General features: G+C 38.8%; 1 long non-coding RNA gene across 1 annotated transcript in view; it reads right to left on the bottom strand.

Annotated features, from left to right (window-relative positions):
- LOC104006982 (uncharacterized) overlaps positions 1 to 18012 on the bottom strand; it is a 32700-nt gene extending 14688 nt beyond the window's left edge. The window contains exons 1-2 of the long non-coding RNA XR_681021.3: positions 17424 to 18012; positions 1580 to 1711 (exon numbers count right to left, since the gene is read on the bottom strand). This is a non-coding gene — a long non-coding RNA (uncharacterized LOC104006982). The remainder of the gene's footprint in view (positions 1 to 1579; positions 1712 to 17423) is intronic.
- Between the last annotated feature and the right edge of the window lie 1199 nt (positions 18013 to 19211).

Genomic DNA, 19211 nt, shown 5'->3' with positions numbered 1-19211 from the left:
TATGGGCCATCAGTACTCTAATAACGCTGACAGGAGTGATGCTTCGGAAATACTTTTCAGTTCGTGTTTCCTTATTGGCTAGCTACGCTTTCTCTCCCCGCTCCTTGCCTATCTTAAAGAATCCAAGAAAGGGGCAGACCAAAGCTACTTAGGAGACAAGAGCGGTCTTGGTGAGATTGCAGCAAGAAGGGGAAGGTTGGTGGGCGTGGTGGTGGGTGCCTGTAATCCCAGCTATTCTGGAGGCTGATGCAGGAGAATCGCTTGAACCCGGGAATCGGAGGTTGCAGTGAGCCAAGATGGCGCCACTGCACTCCAGCCTGGGCGACAGAGCGAGACTCCGTCTCAAAAACAAAAACAAAACAAACAAAAAGGTCGAACGCGGTGGCTTACGCCTGTAATCCCAGCACTTTGGGAGGTTGAGGCAGGTGGATCACCTGAGGTCAGGAGTTCGAGACCAGCCTGACCAACCTGGTGAAACCCCGTCCATACTAAAAATACAAAAATTAGGCGGGCATGGTGGCGCATGCCTGTAATTCAAGCTACTAGGGAGGCTGAGGCAGGAGAATAGCTTGAACCCAGAAGGCGGAGGATGCAGTGAGCCGATATCGCGCCACTGCACTTCAGCCTGGGCAACAAGAGCGAAATCCTGTTTCAAAACAAAACAAAACAAAACAAAACCTGCACTAGAATAAGTGCTAGTTCTTTTTTTCTTTAAAGACGGACAAGATGAAATGTTTTAATTCTCATTTTACCTAATAATAAAGGATGTACCTACCGTTAAAATCAAGTAGGAATTTATCCTTGTCTTATTGTCATTTTTTAAAAATTTTGCTATTCTGCACAGGACCAGTTTCTCTAGAATGTTCCCTTGCTGACTTTTCCTCTGGTAGTATCAGTTATACTGAAAATCAGTTGTATTCTTTTGCTTTATTTCACTGGGCACCATCAAACTAACAAAAGAGGAGAGTAATAGAGTAGGAGAAGATGGAGGATGCAAGGGAATAGGACACCTGTGTCCTAACCTCCTCTTGGGTATATATCCCAGGTTGGGGAACTCTTTCCACAAGCCCGGAGAGAACTGGTAACAAGAGGGCGGGGCGAGTGCGAATTTCGATCCAGATAGGGCCTCCAGGTGGAGCGCCTGGGATCAAACCGGCACCTGGCCCTCGGGCGGGCGGATTCAGCCCCCGGGGAGCAGGCGCGGGAGTGAGGAGCCCCGATTGATTCTGCATGGGATGGGCCACGGCTCAGGGGCCAGAGGCGGCGCCAAGGCAGGGGGCGCGGATCCAACACAGCTCCTTCCCGGCCCAAACCGAATAAAACTCCCAGCAGCCCACAGTGAGACCCAGTGGAAAAGGCGCCCTCTGCTGGAGAGGCGCAGACGGGCGGAGCTGGAAGAGACAAAACCCAAAACACCTGAACATTTATTTCAGCAACTAGAATACTTCAAGTAGGAGGCGGGGGAAGCCGTGCCTTGTCAAGTTAAAGCGGACAACTTGTTCCTTCTCAGCACACCTCACTCCCAACTACCCTGCAGGATGGAGGTGTATCAGGAAAAACAGTGCTCCGGATCCCTTACCTGAGATCTAAAGACGCCACATTTTCTTCACAAGTGTTCTTAAGTCAACCGGGAGGACAAAGATTGCGTGAGTGCTTGGCTTATATGGTTTCATTTCTGTTTTCCAGTTGTCATTGTAGGCATGGTCAATCTCTGCAAAAACAAAAAGAATAGGTTTAGGAGTAAAATATCCCTGAAATTAAGATTTCTAACCGTTCCCTTTCTAAGTGTATTTTAAAAGGGCACACCCAATTTCTTGATGTTTTGGATGTATTATTATTATTATTATTAAAGACAGGATCTCATTCTGTCGCCCATGCTGAAGTACAATGGTCCGATCATAGCTCACTGCAGGCTTGAACTCCTGGACTCAAGCGATCCTTCAGCCTCAGCCTCTCAAAATGCTGGGATTACAAGCGTCAACAATTTCTCCCGGCTGCATTTTATTATTCTAATTGCGCAGCTTTGTCTAGTAAAGGATGGAGGACTAAAGGGAATAGGACACCTGTGTTCTAACCGCCTCCTTTTGGGTAGAGATCCCAGGTCGGGGGCCTATTCCACCTGACGGAACAGAGAGGTGCGGCTGCGCGTTTCGGTCCGGAAGAGGCCTTATATCAATGGTAGTTCTCCCTGCCTTTATATACCTCTTCTGTTAGTTTGATAGTGCCCAGTAAAATAAAGTAAGAGTACGACTGATTTTCAGTATAACTGATACTACTAGAGGAAAAGTCAGCAAGGGAACATTCTAGAGAAACTGGTCTGTGCAGAATAGCACAATTTTTAAAAAAGTGACAATAAGACAAGGATAATTTCCTACTTGATTTTAATGGTACATCCTTTCTTTATTATTAGGTAAAATGAGAATTAAAACATTGCATTTTGTCTGTCTTTAAAGAAAAGAAAGAACTAGGACTTATTCTAGTGCAGGTTTTTTTTGTTTTTTTTTGTTTTTTTTTTGACGGAGTCTTGCTCTGTCGCCCAGGCTGGAGTACAGTGGTGCAATCTCGTCCCACTGCAACCTCCACCTCCTGGGTTCAAGCGATTCTCCTGTCTCAGCCTCCCGAGTGGCTGGGATTACAGGCATCTGCCACCACACCCACCTAACTTTTGTATTTTTAGTAGTGATGGGTTTCGCCATGTTAGCCAGGCTGGTCTAGAACTCCTGACCTCAGGTGACCCACCTGCCTTGGCCTCCTAAAGTGTTGGGATTACAGGCCTGAGCCACTGTACTCAGCCTTTAGTGCAGGTTTCTACATTAATCTTCCTCTCCTTTGTTCTCGTGAGCTGACTATCAAGACCAGATTAGGATATGTGGTTGTTTCCTAAGAGACTTAAGCTTGGGGGACATGTGTTTGTTTTGGGAGTATGTCAGTATGTCTGTGTGTGTGAGTATGGTGGGCAAGGGAAAGAAAGATGAGATCCTCCCTCTCAGTTTAAGGTAGCCTAGGTCTCAGGAAAGAAATGAGGTATGAGCTGCATAACATTTGGGTAATGAAGCAGGTCTTCGAAGAACCAGTAGGCCTCCAATGTCCCCATCCATGGCCATACACGTGGAATCAGTGAAATGGATGAGAGTAGGTTCCCAGTCAGGATCATGTACAGGGAGTTGAGAATTCACTTTTCTTTCTTTCAGAAGACCAATTTTAATTTTTCCACCCAACAGGGGTCAGCAACACACAGAAACTTGTCTTAACTAACTCTTTCCCCTTCTTTAAAATATTATCTATATATAGATAGTTTCCCCTTCTTTAAAAATTATCTATAAAATTATCTCTCTACATATATCAATAATTTTTAAAGGGGAAGATATATACATAAAGATATATATGTTTAATATATAGATAATTATGTATATCTCTGTTTTATTTTATATATATGATAAAACAGAAAGAGAGAGACAGTGTGTGTGTTTACTCTCTTTTTTACCCAAGTACATATGCCTTTCTAGTGCTTTGCAGAGTACTTTGAATAAGAAGGTTCAGAGACATCTGAAAATTATCTGTGAACTTTTGCTATTCTGATTCTTTTAAGGTGGTATATTATAAAAATTTTAAATGTACAAAATTACTTTAAAACAGCCAGTGGGTTAGCAGTTGGTAATGCTAGTAACTGATAGTAGATGACATGTAAGTGCTCACTATGCCACTATGCTGGACAACACAAGCAAATACCGCACATACATTATAGAACTTGATTCTCACCAGCCTGATAATATCAGCGTGTGTCAGGCTTTCTAGGTGGTATCCACTGCGCTAAACACCTCAGTATGCACTATTTGATTTATTTTTTCTTAACCTTACAAAAGAGGAACTACTATCAATTCCACCTTAAACATGAGAACACTTTTGATTACCTCTGTAAAAGAGAAAAAAAAAAAGGAAAAAATGAGAAAATCAAAGCTTAGGAAGGTTAAACAATTAGCTTAAAGTCACACTGGTAGTAAGTGGTGGCACTGGGATTTGAGCAGGCAGGCTAGTCTTCGCCACTCTTGTTATTATACATTCTACACTCTTACAGAGGAGTTAGTTCAGATTCTTTAGAGGTAAATCAAATCATGTTACTCTTATTCAGTATCCTTTAGTGAGTTCCCATTTCTATCAAAGTAAAATCCACATTCTTTATTATCACGTACAAGGCCCTCTGAGTTCTAGCTCCCTGTTACTCTGACATCACCTGCTGCTGCTTTCTTGTTCTCTGCCAGCCATAGCTGTCTCTTTGCCCAACATGCCAGGCAACACTCTTCTGTCTCGGGGCTTTTACACTTGCTGTTTCCTCTTTTGGGAATGCTTTTTTTTCTCAGCTATCCGCATGACCTCAGGCCTGGTGAAACATCACATCAGGAAGTTAGGGACTGTTCTATTCCAAGTTGCTACCTTCCTTTCTACTCCTAATCTTGACACTCCCTATTCTTCTTCTCTCATTCCTTATATTTTTTCTTAAATGTCTATATTTTTAAATCCACCTATTTATTAACAGTTATTTTTCCTCTTTAAGATATAAACATCACAGAGGGCAGGTATTTTTGCTTCCCTGTTTAAATTGCAGCATCAGCATTTACAATAGAACGTGGCATAGTAACAGGCACTCAATAAGTATTTGAATGAATGACAAGAGCTTAGGAAACTCACCCAAGTTCACACAGTTAGCAATAGGTGAAGTGAACTTTGTTACAAATCCAGTATTGGATTTATCCACATATCAAATGCATAAACCATCTTCCTGGGCTCTTCTTAGAATTCCCTTGGTCTTTAATTATAATAGACTGAGTGAACATGAATAAACAAACCAAACAGGAAAAAGGCAGCATTTGTTACTGTCTCTTAAAGTGGGATACTTTAAAGTGAGATCAAATCAGAGGCCAGGTCAGTGAAAGGGGACACTGGTCTTTAACAGAAAGGGAGTTGACAAGTGATGAAGTCAGGAATGTGCTGATGTTTCTGGGCTGCGTGAAGGGGCAAAGTGTGGGAAGGTCCTGGATGAAGCTGGTGTTGGGTTAATTAATTAGGGTGGGATGCCTGTGCATTAAGGGGAGGAAGGAACCAAGGGGATTGATTTGGAGTAGACTGGAGTCTCAAGTAGCATTTACAAAGGATCCTGGAGGCACAGGAAGGATGGGAGAAGTGTTGGGTACAGATCAATTTGGCGAGTGGCCAAAGAAACATGTCAGATATTAGTGAAAACAGGCCACAGCTGCTGCACTTTACAAGCTAAATGGCAGGCCTTTCCTTAGCCCTCCCCCACCCCAGCCCATCTTATGTCGTGTAATAGTTATTTTCTTCCTGAGACAGCCAGCCATAACTCAGTTCTCACTTGAGGGCACAGGAGAAGCAAAGGGATGCTGAGGCTTCATTGCTAAGGGAAGAGGGTTCAGAGCATGAATGAAAACTCAATTTCTCCTGAAGCTGAGAATTTAAATGTTAGTGTACTGAAGACCCACCTCTTTCATTCCCAGGATAATTTTTAAAAAATCACGGTTATTTCTCTTTAATTTCGTGATATCTAAACTTGTCATTTCTAAGATTTCCAGAATACTTAAAAGTCTTTTAAAACTGTTTTCCTCTTCAAAATGTATTTGTACATTTTGTATATTTGTATATTTCTCCTTTCTAGAAAAAAAAATCCTAGATAGTTCAGAGTAAAATAAATGTGTGCATATATATATATATATATCTATATCTCTCTCTATGTATATCTATATATATATCTCTCTCTCTATATGAATATATACACACCCATATACGTATACTACACTGGAGTGTTTAAATATAGAAAGAACAAAAACACTGAAAGAGAACACATGTTGTTACTAAATAATACAATTTGGTTAAGCTGCTTGGTAGCATCTCTTCCCTCCTCTTTCTTACCCTTTTCCCACACTTACCTTACAAAACTTTGCAATTAGGTGCATGGACTCTGGAATTCATAGCTGCATTTCAATCCAGGCTCTGCCACCTTCTAGTTGTGTAACAGTGCCCACATTATTTAGCTTTTATTTTCCTTATTTTTCCTCATTTGTAAAATGAGACCAAAAATAATTAACTAAAGGACATTCATAATAAAATAGTATTAAATGTTGAATATTACTATTATTTACAGACATTTTAATTTTTTTTTAAGTTCAGGGGTACATGTGCAGGTTGGTTACATAGGTAAACATGTGTCATGGGGGTTTGTTGTACAGGTTATTTCATCACCCGTGTATTAAGCCTCGTACCCATTAGTTATTTTTCCTGATCCTCTCCCTCCTCCCACCCTCCACCATCAATAGGCTCCAGTGTGTGTTGTTCCCCTCTACGTGTCCATGTGTTCTCATCATTTAGCTTCCACTTAAAAGTGAGAACATACAGTATTTGGTTTTCTGTTCCTGTGATAGTTTGTTAAGGATAGTGGCCTCCAGCTCCATCCATGTTCCTTCAAGGACGCTGCATAGTATTCCATGGTGTATAAGTACCACATTTTCTTTATCCAGTCTATCACTGATGGGCATTTAGGTTGATTCCATGTCTCTGCTACTGTGACTAGTGCTGCAATGAACATAGGCATGCACGTGTCTTTATAATAGAATGATTTATATTCCTTTGTGTATATATCCAGTAAGGGGATTGCTGGGTTGGATGATCTTTCTGTCTTTTAGGTCTTTGAGAAATCACCACGCCGTCTTCCACAATGATTGAACTAATTTACACTCCCACTAAAAGTGTATAAGCATTCCTTTTTCTCTACAACCTTGTCAGCATCTGTTATTTTTTGACATTTTGATAATAGCCATTTTGACTGGTGTTAGATGGTATCTCATTGTGGTTTTGATTTGCATTTCTCTAATAATCAGTGATGCTGAGCTTTTTTTTCATATGATTGTTGGCCACATGTGTCTTTTTTTGAGAAGCATCTGTTCATGTCCTTTGCCTACTTTTTAATGAGGTTGTTTGTTTATTACCTCTTGTAAATTTGTTTAAGTTCCTTATAGATGCTGGATAGTAGAACTTTAAGTTCCTTATAGATGCTGGATATCAGATGCATAGTTTGCAAAAATTTTCTCCCATTCTGTAGGTTGTCTGTTTACTCTGTAAATTCTTAAATAATTTTTGTATATATTTGGAACTTCATATTGGCTGCTCATCGTTTAAAGTCTAAAGCGGGTGGGAAACTGGTTTCTTAACTGGTTTTATACAGCACTTAGGAAAACTACTTCAACACTTTTATCATGTTGAGGAAAAGAAAATGTAATTACAGTTCTAGCCAAATGATGCTTCTTATTCTTGATGAAAATATAAATGTATATGGCATATGAAAAACTCTTCTATTTGGTGAAATAAAAGTTAATATAAAATTAAGAGCAGGTTCAACATTTAGGAAGTGAATTTACTGTTTTCTTAGTATCAATTTTTCTTTCTGACATTGTCCAAATGTTGTGTGAAGTTGTGTTTTTTTTTTTTTGAATAACACTCATTTGAATGCTGAGATGGTGTAAGGTCCATGACCCCAGGAACTACCTGCTGTTTAAGATGAGGAACGTGGTGGTTTATCAAGCACACATGATAAGAATGAAGATTTTACTGTAATTTCTTCCTTGATTTCTTCTAACATGAATTGATACCTATGAGGGCATCATGAAGCATGGATAAAGATTGTGAAAAACGTTGAAACCAAACTAAATCTTATGTAAGTTATCAATGAATAGATTTACCTCAAATTGCTAATTTTAAGTGCTTTATTGGTTAATCAGTTGTTCTGTGGTCAGTTGATTATTTAAACTAAACAAATTATTGATTTTTTAAAATCAGGTGCTGAGCTTTGTTAAAGGGGCTAAATATAGAAAGTTGCATAAGACAAGTCCTGCCCTCAATAGAAGTCATTTTGTATTAGGAGAGATACAAATTATCGTCTTTTAATTGTAATGCACGTGGTAATGCTATGACAATATAGGACTAGGAGGATGCTAAAAAGACAAGGGCTAATTCTTCTAGAATTAAGGGGTGTGGGTGATCTTGAAGGATGAATAGAGGTAACACAGCGTCAACTCAAAGAGCAGCCAGAGAATACTTGGTGTTTCTGGTACATGCAAATAGTCTATTGAAGCAGGAGTATAGGTTGCGTGGTGGAGACTGTCGTGATATGTGACTGGAAAAAGGATAAAGCTGAAAACAAGGCAGTGACAATGAAAATGGCGAGGAAAGTATTTACTTGATAAACATTTTGAGGTATGATAGACAACACATGCTGACTAATGGCCGTGAAGGTCTAGGGAGCTAGAAATTGGAGATAAAGTGGCTTGAGTTTGTAATATTATCTGAGATAGGAAACACAGCACAAGTTTATTTTTGTTTTATGCTTTGCTTTTGCTTGGCAAGGATGTGCATATTGCTAATTCAGATTAAAGTGTTTTGAGTTTAAATATGTTGTCACCATGCAACCAAACTACCTTTGCCTTACTGGTTCTGGTATTCAGCTAGTCACAGCATCCTCTTAACTTGTATTTGCACTGTGCCACGCATCTCATGGCTGGTCTGGTTCATTCTTCCTCTCTTACGGAATGTTGTGTACCTTTTTCAGGGCTCTTAGTTTTTAATGCTAGCGACAAGCAATAGAACTGGCTAGTATCAACTAAAATAAAACAAAGAAAGCTCTTTCTATGATTCAAATACGACACATACCCAAACAACGTAACCCATTCCCCTGGGCACAGTATTCCAGGTGACTCTTTTGGTCCTTAGAAACTTCTAGATCCCTAACCAGATGTGAGAGTTAGCAAAAGAAGTAAACAGTTCATTTGAGTGCACCAGGAAACTTCTCTCCATTCCCAGATACATTCCTATTCCTGAGAGTTATGCACAAGTCAATAAAGATTAACTAAACAGTTGGAAATACAACCAAATAAAAGCTGAGACTTTTAAAATCACTCAAGAATATGCACATTGTAAGCCATTTGGTAGGAAACTGCTGCATGTTTGTTTTTGCTCTGTTTCTTAACACAGTTTCTAGAAAAATCAGCTTTGAGACTGGGCGCAGTGGCTCACGCCTGTAATCCCAGCACTTTGGGAGGCCGAGGCAGGCAGATCATTAGGTCAGGAGTTCGAGACCATCCTGGCTAACACAGTGAAACCCCAACTCTACTAAAAATATAAAAAGTTAGCCGGGCGTGGTGGCGGGTGCCTGTAGTCCCAGCTACTCGGGAGGCTGAGGCAGGAGAATGGCGTGAACCCAGGAAGCAGAGCTTGTAGTGAGCCGAGATGGCTCCACTGCACTCCAGCCTGGGTGACAGGGCAAGATTCCATCTCAAAAAAAAAAAAAAAAAAAAAAAATCAGCTTTGGCAGAAAAATGGAAGATCCTCTGTAAATGGATACTTGAGAGCTTGGGCTGTGTTCATAGTTTTCTTCTTAAACTGAAAGCCTTAATTCACACTACTGATGGATGAGCTATATTTTTTCTCCCTTTAAAACTAATTTCTAACTATAGTATAAAATGTAAACATAGGCTGGGGTGCGGTGGCTCACGCCTGTAATCCCAGCACTTTGGGAGGTGAAGGTTGGCAGATCGCTTGAGGCCAGGAGTTTAAGACCAACCTGGCCAACATGTGAAGCCCCATCTCTACCAAAAATACAAAAAAATTAGCTGGGCATTGTGGCATGCACCTGTAAACCCAGCTACTTGGGAGGCTGAGGCGCTTGAATTGCTTGAACCTGGGAGGTGGAGGTTGCAGTGAGGTGAGATTGCACCACTGCACTCCAGCCTGGGTAACAAAGCGAGACTCCATTTCAAAGAAAAAAAAAAGTAAACATATCAAAGTGGCATATATTAAACAAAAGCATATTTTAAGAGTTTTTAAAACAGATGAAGGCAAATATTCTTTTGGCTTATACATTTCTATTTAGATGTTAGTCTAAGAGTACTTTAAGGTACATATAATTGTGACTAGTATTTAATTTTAGAGAACAGTTATCCAATTTGTGGACTCAAGAGATAACATGAAGTTTTAAAAAATGTCATTAACTTTTTACTTTTGGTCTTGTAATTAATTTGTGTATTTTTTCAGTATGAGGATAGAAAAATGAAACAAATCAATTCTACTCCCTGAATATAGCTCTAGTACAAAGTCAGGTGGAGTTGAGAAGATTTAAATTACTCTGGAAACTGGAATAAAGTTTCTAATGATGTGTGCGTTTAGATTTATTTACACCAGTTCTTCCAGTTACAACGTAGAATTGAAAAATGGATTTAAATTATAGGAACCATACATATTTCAATGCTAGAATGTCTTCATTGGAGAGAAAGAAATACAGAATCAATAATTTAATAATATATCTTTTTCTTGTAATTTGTACAAGTGTATGGGCTACACATGCAATTTTGTTACATGCGTAGATTGTGTAGCCGTCAAGTCAGGGCTTTTCGGGTATTCATCACCCAAATAACGTACATTGTGCCTATTAACTAATTCCAAATCATCCTCCCTCATACCCCTTCACCCTTCCAAGGGTCTATTATCTATCATTCTACTCTCTATGTCCATGTTAACACATTTTTTTCTGTTTTTAGCACACACTTATGAGTGAGAACATGAGATATTTGTGTTTCTGCTCCTGGAGTGTTTAGCTTAAGGTAATGACCTCCAGTTCTATCCACGTTGCTGCAGAGGACAGGATTTCATTCTTTTTTAAAATGGCTGAATAGTATTCCATTGTGTATATATTCCACATTTCCTTTATCCGTTCATCCATTGATGGACACTTAGATTGATTCTCTATCTTTGTTATTGTGAATGGTGCTGCAATAGACATATGAGTGCAGGTGTCTTTTTGATATATTGATTTATTTCCCTTTGGATAGATACCCAGTAGTGGGATTGCTGGATTGAATCGTAGTTCTATTTGAGTTCTTTGAGAAACCTCCATACTGTTTTCCATAGAGGTTGTATTAATTTACATTCCCACCAACAGTGTATGAGAGTTCCTTTTTCTCTGCATCCTCACCAACATCTGTTATTTTTTGTCTTCTTAATAATCGTCATTCTTGCTGGTGTGAGATGGTATCTCATTGTGGTTTTAATTTGCATTTCTCTGATGTTGATAATATACTTTCTTTATAAAGAGCTAAAAGTTGATTTATTTAAAATCTTCAAATGCTTTAAATATCTGTCTAATAACTCTTATTTGTGGTTTCCAGAAGAAGAATTGAGCCAGCATTGCTGGTTGTTCTGCTCAGAGGAAGGGCTCCTCTCTGGCATAATCAGTTATTTTACTCATTTCTTTTTTTAACAATAAGTTTGAGAATTTACCAGTTGCCAGAAAAGGGAAACAAAAGTTTTTTTTTTTAGATATAAAAGGCTTAAGAAGATATTTTTTAAAAGTTTTGATACTTGATGAGTTCATTTAAAAGTTTTCAAAAGTATTTCAGATTTGACTAATGTACTTATGTCAGAGTTCCTATTAGTTTTGAATAATTTCATTTTCAATTCGTTTAAACTTGAATGTTAGTACAGACTATAAAAATAATAAAATTAGTTATTTATATTGATTAAAAACTATCATATTAGTTTTAATTGATCACTTCAGTTTTATTTTTTCCTCAGTTGAGGTTACTAGCAGAGCCATTTCTAAATACATTGTTGACATGCAGAATATTCCCTCAGAGAGTAATCTTCTCCTTCTTACCATGAGGCCAGAAACCTCATGTATTTCGTGAAATAAGATTACCCACTGTAGAGCCTCCATCTCATGTTCTAGAATTTTCTTTCATTCTCTCTGTTAAAACTTCTTTTGTCTTTCCTCTTGGTTTTGAGCTCTGTTCCTAGGCCATCATTAAAGCATTAATGGCCAATATGCCTTAATAATAAGTTACGCCTTCCAGGCAACATCTTTCCACACTTCCAAGAGAAAGTAATTTTAAGGAAAAAAAAATCAGGAGTGCTTTATTTCAAGGGGAACCTTTTCATTATTTCCCCAAATCATACTTTTAGAATCTGCTTGCCTACTTTGGTGCAATAATTCCTAATAATCCCACAGAGCATTTTATGGGTCACAACCTGAAACCATACAGGAATGCTGCCTTGATGGGCATTGTAATACTCTAGGGCAGTGGTTCTGAAAAGATGATTATGTCCCTTTCCCTCCTCCACCCCGAAGATATTTGGTAATGTCTGTAAACATTTTTTGTTGTCACAACTGGGGAAGTGCTACTGGCATCTAGTGGGTAGAGGCCAGGTATGCTGTTCAACATTCTATAATGCAAAGAGTATCCTCCTACAAGGATTACTTAGCCCACAAATGTGAATAGTGCTGAGGTTGAGAAACCCTGCTCTCAGACAATACCAGCCTAGGATGCAGATAATTAATCTAGCCAAAAGGCTTTCTTTTTAGTCTGGAATCAGAAGTGAAGTAAATTTTGATTGACCACTTAGAGTGGCGCAGCTATTTATGAGATAGTCTACTACATTTTTGCTTTGGCAGAGATAAATAGTTAAAATATATATACTTTCAAATTGGAATTTAAGCATTTTGTAATAAATGAAACAGGGAACTTTAGAGTTTTGCCTTGGTCATTAATATTATAGTTTTAGAAGTAACACTTTTAGTGCTTTTCCTTAGTGTTATTTCCCCACTCGGATTCTTTCCATTTTCTCTAGTTTGGGACAGATAACCCAGCAAGCTTCTTGGGTTTGTGTGAATGCACAATATTTATTAATATTTACTATATTTTCTTCTGTTTCTTTAAGTTACATCTTTCTATGTTTGAGTTTTTCAAAGCTTTCTATAGTTTGAATCATTCACTAATTTATTCATTAAATAAATGTTTATTGTCAATTGATCCAGATAAAGTATGTTAGGGCTACAATAATGAATAAAATGGACAAAAGTCCATACAGTCAAGGAGTTTATATTCTAGTGGAATAGAGAGACAAAAAAAAAAATACACCAGAAAATTGCACAGGGATGAGTGCTATGGAAACAATTAACACAGAAAGAGAAGGGGGAGTTTCAGGGTGAGGGATGGGGGTAAAATCTTAAATTGATTGACAAATACAGACAAACTGAAAAAGTGGCATCTGAGCAAATACCTGAAGAGGATTGGAGATGTGCCATATGGAAATCTGGGAGAAGTACGTTCCAGGAAGGGGAAATTACAAGTGCAAATGTCCTGAGGCTGGAATGTACTTGGTCTGTTTGAGGACAGCAGAGCAGTCCGCATAGCTGGAAGAGAGTGAACTGGAGATGAAGAAGAAGCAATGGAGTCAGGGAGGTGATGGATGAAAGGATCATGTCAGAATTTACAAGGTTGTTGGAGAGATGTTGGCTTTTACCCTGAGTGAGAGGGGGAGCCATTTGACACTTTTGAGAAGAAGCACAACAGAATCTGACTTGTGTTTTAAAATGATCACTTTGACACTTACTTATACACTGTGGTGGGAATGTAAATTAGTTGAGACACTGTGGAGAGAAGTTTGGAGATTTCTCAAAGAACTAAGAGTTGAACTACCATTGGGCCCAGCAATTTGATTACTGTACATATATACCCACAGGTTCTACCGAAATGTGCACCCATATGTTCATTGCAGCAGTATTCACAATAGAAAAGACATGGAATCAACCCAGGTGGCCATCAATGGCGGACTGAATAAAGAAAATGTGGTACATATACACCATGGAATACTATGCAGCCATAAAGAATTAAATCATATCCTTTGTGGCAACACAGATGCAGCTGGAAACCATTATCCTAAGCAAACTAACACAGAAACAGAAAACCAAATACTGCATGTTCTCACTTATAAGCAGGAACTAAATTTTGGGTACTCATGGACTTAAAGATGGGAACAATAGATAGTGGGGAATACAAGTGGGAGGAGGGAAGAAGAGGGGCAAGAACTGAAAAACCACTTATTGTCTACTATGCTCAGTACATGGATGACGGATTCATTTGTACTCCAAACCTCAGATCATACCTTTGTTACAAAGGTATGATTAGACCTGCACATATATCCCTGATTCTAAAATAAAAGTTGAAAAAAATTATCAAATAATGTTGTAGAATTCCAAAAGAAGATAATTTATTAAACTCACATTTTAATAACTAAAATAAATAAATATATAAAATGTTCACTTTTGCCCACTATCTGGAGAATAGGCTAGTGGGGAAAGGGTAGAAACAGGAAGACCAGATAGAAACCTGTACATGGCATATGGACCAGGGTGCTCAAACCTAGAGGTGGTAGATCTATTGATGGATTTGATTTGAAAACAGGAGAGGAGCCAAGAGTTTTAGCCAGAGCAACTGGGGGACCAGTGTGGTAGACTGTTTTACTGTTTACCAAATATTTTAGTTTCACTCCATGTAGGCTCCTTTCCCGTGAGGGGACAATACACCTCTGCCCTGTGGAAAATGGGAAGCCATGTGACTTGCTTGACCAATAGAAGTGGTCAGAAGCTTTAAGAGCCAGCACTTGGTTCGTGTGTCATTTTTCCTTTTGCCACAAATCCAGTAATTTTCCAGATAAAGGTTATTCTGTCATTCTGGCTCCTGGAGTAAAGCTGATGTGGATGGCAACTATAGGAGACAGGCAGAAGATAGGCAGCAAGAAATAAACCTTTGCTTTTGGAAGCTGGTACAGTGTTAAGTTCGTTTATTGCTTCAGCAGAACCCAGCCGAGCCTGACCAATACAGATAGGGTTGGCATTAACTGAGATGGAGATGTCTGCTAGAAGAGCAGGTGTTGGATGTGTATGGAGAGACCAGGAGTTTCAGTTTAGGTAAGTGAGATTTGAGATGCCTTATTAGACATCCAAGTGGAGCTGTCAAGTAGCTGGTTGTCTATAAAGAGCTGGAGTTCAAGGGAGAGGTCGTGGATAAGGATCTACATTTGAGAGTCTTCAGCCTGAGATTGAACAAAATTACCAAGGGAGTGTATAGATGTATAAGAAGCCCAGGAACTGAGGTTGGGAGTATTCCAACAATGAACAAATGAGACTGAGAAGGAGCAGCAGTAAAAGAGGAGGAAGACTAGGAGAGCATATTATCCTGGAAGCTAAGTGAACAAAGTATCTCAAGAATGATAAGCTTGTCATATGGTACTGATACATCAAGTGAGGTCAAGACTGAGAATTGACTTTGTGATGCAGCAATGTGGAGGTCACCAATGACCTTGACAGGAGCAGCTTAGACAAAGTGGTCTGTAGGAAAGCCTGAATGAAATGGGTTCAGGACGGAATGGCAGGAGAAGAGTGAGACAGCAAATATAGATAACACTTTCAAGGAGTTTTCCTGTAAGATGGAGCAGAGAGTGATAGCTGGGTGATATAGTTTGGCTCTGTGTCCCCACCCAAATCTCATCTTGTAGCTCCCATAATTCCCATGTGTTGTGGGAGGCAGCCAGTGGGAGAGATCTGGTGGAAGATGATTGACTCATGGGGACAGGTCTTTCCCGTGCTGTTCTTGTGATAGTGAATGGGTCTCATGAGATCTGATGGTTTTAAAAATGGGAGTTTCTTTGCACAAGCTCTCTCTTTGCCTGCCGCCATCCATGTAAGACGTGACTTGTGCCTCTTTGCCTTCTGACACGATTGTGAGGCCTCCCTAGCCATGTGGAAATATATATATAAGTCCCTTAAAATCTCTTTTTCTTCCTAGTCTCTGGTAAGTCTTTATCAACAGCATGAAAATGGACTAATATACTGAGGAAGGAAATGGGGCAAAAAGGTGTTTGTGTTTTGCTTTTTTTTTGGTAAGATGGGTAAAGTGAAAACCTACTGATTTGCTAATGAAGTGATCCAAGAGAGGAAAAACAGTTGATGAGGCAGAAGAGGGAGGGAGAATTGCTGGAGACATGTCATTTAATAGGCCAGAAGAGATGGGATATGGTACACAAATGGAGATGAAGGACCACATACAGTCCGTTTACAGGAAGAGGATGGGAAGGAAAGTATGAGGATATAGATGGGTGTGGGGTGAGAGCTTGTAGAACTTCTGATTGCTTCTGTTATTTTCATTAAAAATGGAAGCCAGGTCATCCACTGAGAGTGAGGATGGGGAAAGAGCTGCTAGAGATTTGGCATAGTTGTGTGTTTTTCTCTATCTATGTTCAGTTGGATGTAATGTAAGTGTGGAGTGATGGAAAGATGCATATAACCATGGTTGGAGGTTTTCCTAGCAAATTCAACAAGGCAAAGGAGGATGAAGTGTTTGGGGGTGTATTCAGGGGAGAAATTACAGTGAACAACCATGGAATTTTAGGTGGGTAAGGGGAGATGTGAGGAACTGGGGGCACTGAGAGACAGTGAGAAGGCAGTACTGTGAATGGATTGGTGAAGTTGGAGAAGTAGAAGGAATACATTGCAAAAACAGAAGCTGTTGGTCAGAGAATGGGCTGCTTAAAATTGAGATTCTAGAAAGGCTGCAATTGGTAATGGCAAAGGCTAGGGTATGTCAATGGAAGTGAGTAGGGTGTAGGACAAGATCCTGGAAGTTTTTTACACTGAAGTTGCTCTATTTAATTCATTTCTTTTTTCTTAAGCATTTTCTTTCACTGAAACTCCTCAATTAAACTCATATTTCTTGCGAGTTCCATCCATATGGATTTCAAATCTAATGAAAATTTACAAAGCCAAATTGAGTAAGGAAGGAGTTTGTTGAGTATTATTTCAATAACTAAGATGTGTTCATATCAAAGATGACCTAATCACTCATTAAAGTCCCTAAATATATTAGACAGTTAAAAATTTGTTATTTATTTGTTTAATATTTGGCTTCATGCTACCTTTATAAATTATTATCTTTAATATCACTCTTCTCACCATCATCTATTGAACTATTTATATTCTTAAGATATTGTTTAGTGTTGGGCAGCCACTAATTATTAGGTTGTGAAAATCAGATAGGAGATACCTAATTATCAAAAAACGTGAATGTATTGTTTATCTGAAACAATGGAGAAAGTCCTGTTTTATACTTGACAAATCACAGAACTATAAGTTAACTTTGAAGCATCAGGGCTTCAGGTCAGTTTTGGATGCTTAGAAAAAGTTGAAGGTAAATCATTGAATTTATATGAAAAAATAATTACAAATAATTTAAAGTCTGAGACTAAGAATGAGACTTACTGCTAAGGAGAAAATACGGTTATTGATCCTAACCTGACCGACTTTATGTCAGTCTTTTACATTGACATTTGATTGATATAAATCTCATACAACCCCAAATTTTGGATTAGCTTTTTTCCAAATGATTTCCAATGAATGCGAATTCATATGTATTTCTAATTTACATGTATGTCATATAAATTTAATTTTATGACTGATTCTGAGGTTGTTAAAGGTCTCTAAGGCAGAAACTGTTATCTCCCAATTATCCTTCTCCTTTCTTTAATATAAATACCTGATTTTGTCATAGCATTTTTCAGCTTAAAGACTACATTTTCCAGGCTTGAAAGCAGCCAAGTGAGCTTTGGGACTAGGTTGGGGAATCTTAGGTGGTTCTTCTTAGAAGTCTTCTTTAAAGTGAGCGTGCATGCCCTTCTTTTCTCCCTCTGTCTGGTTTCCTGGAACTCAGATGTACACGTGATGTCTGGAGCTCTGGTCGCCATGTTGGATGATGAGATGAAGGAGTTACTAGCACTAGAATTGGCAAAGAAGACCTGGAAGGTGCCTGGGTTGCTGAAGAGCTCATGAAGCCACTGCATCAGCCTGGACTGCTGAATATCAGTTTTCTTGACAGAACAAAATTTTATTTGTGTAAATCACTATTTTCCAGGTCTCTCTTAGTTGCAGCAAAATTCAATTTCTACAGATAAAGTAAGAATCATTCGTTCTCATCCCACCCATATGTCTTTTAAAGAAATTTTTCTTTTATTGACTGCTCTTCTGATACCTCCTCATTTTTCTATAACTTCCTAGGAAAAGACAAACTTTGGGTGGGCCGCTGTTTTCATGTACAAGGTTTCTAGCCACTTGTCTTGGTGTTCCACATCTATGACAGCAGTTTGATCTCATTATGAAGTAACAGCTCAAACAGTAATTCTAAATGAGGATGAGGGTGGGGGAGTTGTAGAATCATTTTGGGGAGTTTTTCCAAACTACACATTCCTAGCTCCATTATCTCTGCAGAGATTCTGATATTCTTCTATCAGCTCCCATTCGAGACTCACTTATCTGTAGCACATCCGCAAGTGTTTACTTGCTTCCAATTGGCAAAATTTAACATTAAAAACAAACCAGGAATTCTGTGAAGTGAAAAACTGCCTAGAGCATTACAAGGTAGTAGAAAAAAGGTATACATTTTTTAATATTTTGAAATCCACTTAGAGGCTCACAACCTTTTAATTTAAATGTGCCTTGAATCTTAGTTTGAAAAGCCCCAGTCAAATATAAGTGGCCTAATGTAAGTGACTATATATTTTTTCTCCACTAGTTTCTTCCTAGAATTCCTCCTTTAGAAATATGGGGAGAAAGTATGGAGGAAGACACTGGGCTGTATGTCTGTCAAACAACTATTTTTCTTTTCGTTATCACACTTTCAGTAATATATATTAAACACTAAAGCATATGTATTGCTGTGCTAGGTGCTATATGCATTTGCCAATGGCAAAACACAATTATCTCCTGTTTCCATCAGAAGCTCTTCCAGGTCTCTGTGGGAGGACTCAGGGTCTTCTTTTTACTCTCTTGGTGGGTGGCCTGTTGATTTGGGCTTACACCGCTCAGCGTGTACTCATTAGGCTAAGCTGTAATTAGATCAAGACTGTGGCATTCCTTGCTTTGTCTACAAGACATGGTGATAGAAGAGATAAAGACTGGATTATATATACCTGATATATTTGATGAAGAAGTAGTGTGTTCAGGACAGGTGAACTCTATAAATAAAAATAATCGAAATAGAATTAAAAACTGAAAAGAGAGCAAGGTTACATATAACAAGGAAATGACCTTACCTCAGAGGTGTGGCAGCAGCATTGCTGATTTTAAAATTGAAAAAGAAATCGTAGACTGCCTTCAATGATTAGTTCCACAATTAGAGAGGAACTAATAGGATGCAAATATTATACTTGTGTGTACTCAGAGCATTGCAGAACAGTGTCTTGTGCAAACCATATGTTCAGGGAATGTGTATTATTGACTGATTACTTTCTTTTAAGTAGTAATTTTGTGCTTTGGGTGATACTGAAAG

Source organism: Pan troglodytes, chromosome 5 (assembly GCF_028858775.2).
Source record: "Pan troglodytes isolate AG18354 chromosome 5, NHGRI_mPanTro3-v2.0_pri, whole genome shotgun sequence".
Lineage (NCBI taxonomy): Eukaryota > Metazoa > Chordata > Mammalia > Primates > Hominidae > Pan > Pan troglodytes.
This window is presented reverse-complemented; position numbering and strand designations above follow the sequence as displayed.